At 37.0% G+C, this 5,668-nt stretch overlaps 1 long non-coding RNA gene across 3 annotated transcripts; it reads left to right on the forward strand.

Annotated features, from left to right (window-relative positions):
- Positions 1-3,184: 3,184 nt before the first annotated feature.
- Positions 3,185-5,668, forward strand: LOC145220337 (uncharacterized). Of its 3 annotated transcripts, none has more exons than XR_013858114.1 (7): positions 3,185-3,295; positions 3,468-3,509; positions 3,916-3,983; positions 4,368-4,480; positions 4,541-4,646; positions 4,763-4,832; positions 5,063-5,668. It is a non-coding gene; the product is annotated as an uncharacterized LOC145220337 (long non-coding RNA). The 3 variants fall into 3 exon arrangements; XR_013858112.1 differs by having other exon boundaries at positions 3,187-3,295; positions 4,379-4,480; XR_013858113.1 differs by having other exon boundaries at positions 3,187-3,295; positions 4,379-4,480; positions 5,066-5,668.

Consider the following 5,668-nt stretch of genomic DNA (forward strand, 5'->3'; position numbering starts at 1 on the left):
TTGGACTGGTTTGTCAGTACATTCGATATCCAAGGATCCTTGCAGGCCACAGAACCTTTAATTATTGGGCCGCATTTGGTCAGAGGGACAAAGGTTGGCACCCCTGGTTTAGACATTAATTCTGTGCATTAAAAATGGGGTGACACTAAAACGCTGAATGGGCGGGACGAGCGGAAGATGGGTGGCGGGACATCGCGGAAATCGCTAAATATTGGGTAAATTGCTGACGGTTAGTGCTATTAGGGTTGGGTTGAGGTTTTATAATAGTATGTGAATCAAAAAATGTTCCTGCCTAAAACTTATTTAGCTGTTTCCTGACATTCAGAAAAAATGCTTGGGCGGGAAGTCTCCCTCGGCCGCTGAATGTTTCCCTCGGTCGCGTAATGTATCCAGGGGAATTATTTTTAAGGATTTTCCATTATAAAACCTTATCCCAACCCTAATAGCACTAACCGTCAGCAATTTAACCCGATATTCAGCGGTTTCCGCGACGCCCCGCCATCTCCCGCCCATTCAGCGTTTTAGTGTCACCCTTAAAAATGTGATTTTATTTTACTTACTTATTAAGTCATGACAGGAAGAATTGTGTGGTATTGTAAATTTCATTTTCTACCTCATAGATTTTGCATTTTAGAAATTTACTCAAATTTCAGGTGTTGCAATTTATAAATGAACATGTCGTCGATGCAATATTAACAGAGTGGCTGCAATTTATTATGTAGCATTTTCTCCTAATACTTAAAATAAAAAAGTAAGTAATACGTACGTGTTATGTGGAATTCACATGTTATTTCAGGTTATGTCGTCTTAATTTGCGACAGCGCCGATTTTTTTTTTGTCTTCTTGAAAAATATGTTTTTTCGCAATTGTACTGTTACGACTTCTTTCAAAGAACGAAATAAATACGTCAGAATTGCAAGCATAGAATTGTGTACAAGTTTAAAATTGCTTTTTTGCAAACTTAAACAAAAATTATCAAACAATTTGAGTCTAACGAAAGAGTATATGTTTGTTTGTGCAATAAAAAAAATGACAAAGCAGAAATTTGATTTCTGAATTTATTTGATATAGTTTATGCGTACTTACGTATGGGAAGTCCCAAACCAAAGAGAACTAGGCAACAGTATATACTTGTGCAACAATGCCTTCAAAAACCATTTAGGTGAGGGTTGCCATTCGTCCGGATTTTCCCTGACATGTCAGGGAATTTAGTGTTTAAATCTGCGTCAGGGAGAAATGTTAAAATGTACCTAAAAGTCCGGAATTCAAGAAAAATTATTTGTATATATTATAAAATTAATGTACCAACGGAGAAAGTTTCTAGTAGATAGCTACAACCGCGACTATACCATGAAACGATAAGAGGTAAACTGGCGGCGCGCAGGTACCTGTTACTGTTTGATGTGTGTGCGCGCGTAACAATACCTGTTTGTTACTAGATGTTTAACAATATGCGTTAAATACACAAATAAAAATCCGCGTCTCAAGAAAACACAGCATTCGAAGCTACATGAGAACGTGGGAACTTTCATTTAACTGTGTACCTATTATGCAGGGAACTAACTCACAACTAAAAGTCGAATGCGTGAGACATCAGAACATTTTTACAGTGGCATTTTTCTTCAAATTTATAAAGGTCCTTGTGACTCCCATCGTTTAATTTTTTTGGTTAAAAAAAAACTTAACTAAACAGAAGCGTGCGCAGAAAGTTAATTGACAAGGATATCAGAGTATCGTATGTAACGTTTTCTCGTGTCGCTGTCCGTGCGACTTCCCATTCTAATTTATTCCGGAATAGAAGTGTTTGGATCGCAAAAATGGTCAACGCAGCGGTTCTCAGACTGGGGTCCGCGGTCCTTTAGGGCATTTTGCGGGGACCTCGAAAAGGTGGAAGTAATTCTATATCCTTATTTTATCCAGTTTGTGCAACTGGATAAGCTGAAATCAAAGTTCAAGTGAGAATCGACCGTCTCTATTGTTAAACAATAGGCTTTATTGCATGACAACTAACAAAAATGCAATTGTTCGCGCACAATTGTAATGTTTTTGTCCTGTCTGTGATGTCAGATTTGGATCGTTGTTATGCGTAATTTTGCATAACTAGCTAAAATCCTGCAATCAACTTTCGTTTTTCTGAAATACACACTCAGACTTACGTCAACACATTTAGACTTAAAGTTTGAGAAAAACTGGGTTCACGCAACCGAGATAAATTTAGTCAGGGATTGTGTTTCATAAAATATGGCAACCCTAATTTAGGTAAAAAAGGCTACTGCGTGCTCTGCGCATGGCTTTTGGCAAAAAGCGTAAAGAGCAAAACGAGGGCAAGGATAGCATTGTAGTTTGAAGATTAGGTTTTTGGTAACTGTACAGGAGTGTTACTAGTTTTCAAATTGACCCAAAATTTAATGTGTTTTTCATTTTAGCGACAATGAAGGCGTTTCTGGAAATGTAACTGCTTCACCTATGTAATGAAACTTTTAAATCTTCTTCAATTTTGTCTTGCTTTTAAGTTGTTACGTTGCCAAACGCCTCTCGTTGCTAAACTGTTTACTAACGGAGCATTGCAAGAGCAGGGAATTATGAGCTAAACCACGGCAAAGCTAACATCGTATATGAAGACAGTAGCTTTATACTTAAGTTCTGGGACTCTCAAGTCTATAGTTCTGCTTCATAGATAATCTGTGGAGAGGCTGGGAATATGGAATAAGAGCGGCCTATTGCAAGTTTCCAACATTCGGAGGCAGGTAAGATATGGTTATATTTTGTCTGTATTAACATTTTTAACGCCTTTTGAAAAGTGTGATTTGGAATAAGTTTGTTTCTGTTGATACGTAATAGTTTTTCAAAAAATTTACCTAAAAATTGGCGTTAAAAAGGCTTATTTGTGTCCATACTTTTTTGTTTCAAATACCTTCGTCAAATTACAGATAGCCATTCTGGTGCTTCCGGCAAGCACTGATGATGCTTTGCAAGCACCAATCAAGTCACGCCACATCACGTCAATTGGACTGCAGAAAATGTTAAGGTTTTTGCCTCTCGCAATAATTTTATTATCTCAAAGTGAAATTCACTAATTGCTACAGTAAAGCCTGCAATTGGACGGCTGAAGAACGCCCATCTGACGTTTTAGAAGCAAGCGTCCTGATTGGTCAACAGAAAAAGAAAAAAATTGATGCAACTTGTTCCTTGTGCGTTCGATCTGTCATTCCTTTGAGCAACTTGTGGTGATGGTAGCTGTGTGACTGTGTCGATGGGAGACTGACAAAAAGACTTTGCAGCAGTGAATAAACAGGTAATTTGCGAGTTGCAATTGAACTTGATCGGTATCTTTGTAAAAGTAAACTCGGGTGCACACTGGTTCACTTTGCATTGATACTGTGGTAATATTTTTGGGTAATTTTGCAATTTAATTGTAATTGATAATTATCAAATACTCGATACCGTTGCTGTATATTTTTTTTCAGGTCGTCGGATGGCTTCAATCGCTTTGGAGGTGCAGAAAACAGGCGAGTAATGACTTTTTTCTGTTTAAGTATGTTGTTGGTAATAAATTAAATTAGTTTAAAAGTCTAACATGAGTGGGCAGTATAAAGTGCACTATGCTGTTTTCGCATGTTGACATAGTTAGATAAATATAACTTAAAATTTAACATTATGCCTTAAATCCCAAATATTGCATCTGCTTTGTTTTTGCAGGAGGAAGAGAATTGTCGGAAATTGGAAAGATTTATTAAGTTAAGTTTTATTATTTCTTTGCTTACAACGTTGCGTAGTTTACGGTTATCAGTGCGTACAGAAAGGTGTAGTTTAGTCAGAATAGGCAGTGTCAGCAAATGCGTCAAACCAGCTCATTTTTACTAATGAGTTCATTTCTGTACGATAAGCCCTTTATCCAATCCATTCTGTTAACAGGTTTTTCCACCACGGTCCGGAAACATATGACCAAATAAATCGCCGTAGCAAGAATCCAACTACCTAAGGTAATTAAACACAAACGTAAACCTATGTAATTCAGTCGGCGATTGGCAATAAACAGTACCTTTGTGATAGCTTTGGTTTAAAAATACGGGTAATTGCGTTTGGGCCATAGTGGGTATTTTTAACACATTTCTGCCGTTGATACAACGAATAGCAACCCCGTTGTTTTGTTCATATGTTGCTTGGGCATGTTGCATTCTCTTACTTTGCATTTTAGGTGTGTTTGTGGGTTGCTATTCAGTTGCCAGCATCGGTAGAAGTGTCGGAATTAAATAATAAAGCGAAATAAAATAATCGTGTGTCAGTAGCGCCGCGTACAACTTTAATAAAATGAAATTATTTTGACAAACTTAGGCTTTCAAATGGAGCTTGAATACTGTTGTTAGTTTTGTCACAGACGTTTAAAGCAGCAGACAAGCATCCGAAAACAAATGGGGTGGGAAAGATTATGGAGGAATCCAGTTCGTACCAACAGTATTAGAAGCACAACATCCCAAATGTAAGTGTACATGTTTTATTTACAAACGGCGCTCTTTGAAGATTGTTTTACTTTTGACAGTAACAAGTCACCAACAGAGGAACCAGGATAGGAAGCAACTTTGGTGGGAAACCTAGTGAAGATGCGATTTTTATATCAACGGGATTAGAAGCGCAACATCTCAGATGTAAGTGTACATGTTGACTGAATTTGTTGTTTGTTTATTTTTTGGTTTTTTTAACTCTGGTGACATAGAATACTCGGCAAAAACGGCCATCTTTAAACATCTTTTATTTTTGACAGCCAACGTCAAGTCATCAACAGAGCAACCATCGCTACCTGGAATGAGGAATGTAAACAATTCAAATAATTGGTGAGTGCAATAGAATTTTCTCAATTGACCAAAGCTTAAATAAATCGCGCTTTAATTTTAAACTTAACAACTTGCGCATTAAATGTGTGGTAAAAATAATCGTTGAAGGCTTACAGGAGTGCACCCTGTTTAGCTTTTTGCGGTCATTTTTGCGATACCTAAATTAATAGGTAGTGTAATCATAAATAAATATTATTGCACTGTTTTGTCTCTTGATGTTTCTGTTTCAGAAGTTTCTGGATTGAACACGCGTGGAAAACTGTCATGACACCATAATGAGTGATGACGTATCGTGAACTTCCAGGGATGAAGCAATCTTCGAATGATGACGTCATGATGGACTTTGGGATGACGTCACGATGGATGTTGTGTTCTCTAATATTTTGTCGCATCGCAAACAATAAACTAAAACGTTGTGTTGACACTGCATGTATGTGTCTAACTATTTAAAACATTTTTTTGTATGTTTTAAATAATAAGACAATTTCCACACAGACATATCGACAAATAAAATTCCACGCATCACAAATTCCAAACGCTACTCTTACTTCACTTTCCATTCTTGCTAGACTTCTCTTGCTGTTTTGTTTTAATTATATTTTGATAAAACCAAATTTACTTTGTTCATGAGCTATTTTCTTGTTATCGTTTATATTCGTTCCTTCATTAACTTCAACACTTTTTAGGCGACTTGCCTCTTTGCATTCTTTATTAGTGGTCACGTGATCTCGTTTTCGTTTCCTTTACCCTCGTAGTGTTGTGGCTGTGTAATGCGAACTTCGTACAATACTGAAATATACCACGTTTGCTCACCGAGTTATAAAAAAAATCTCGAA

This window comes from Phallusia mammillata, chromosome 3, assembly GCF_965637545.1.
Source record: "Phallusia mammillata chromosome 3, kaPhaMamm4.hap1.1, whole genome shotgun sequence".
In the NCBI taxonomy this organism is placed as follows: domain Eukaryota; kingdom Metazoa; phylum Chordata; class Ascidiacea; order Phlebobranchia; family Ascidiidae; genus Phallusia; species Phallusia mammillata.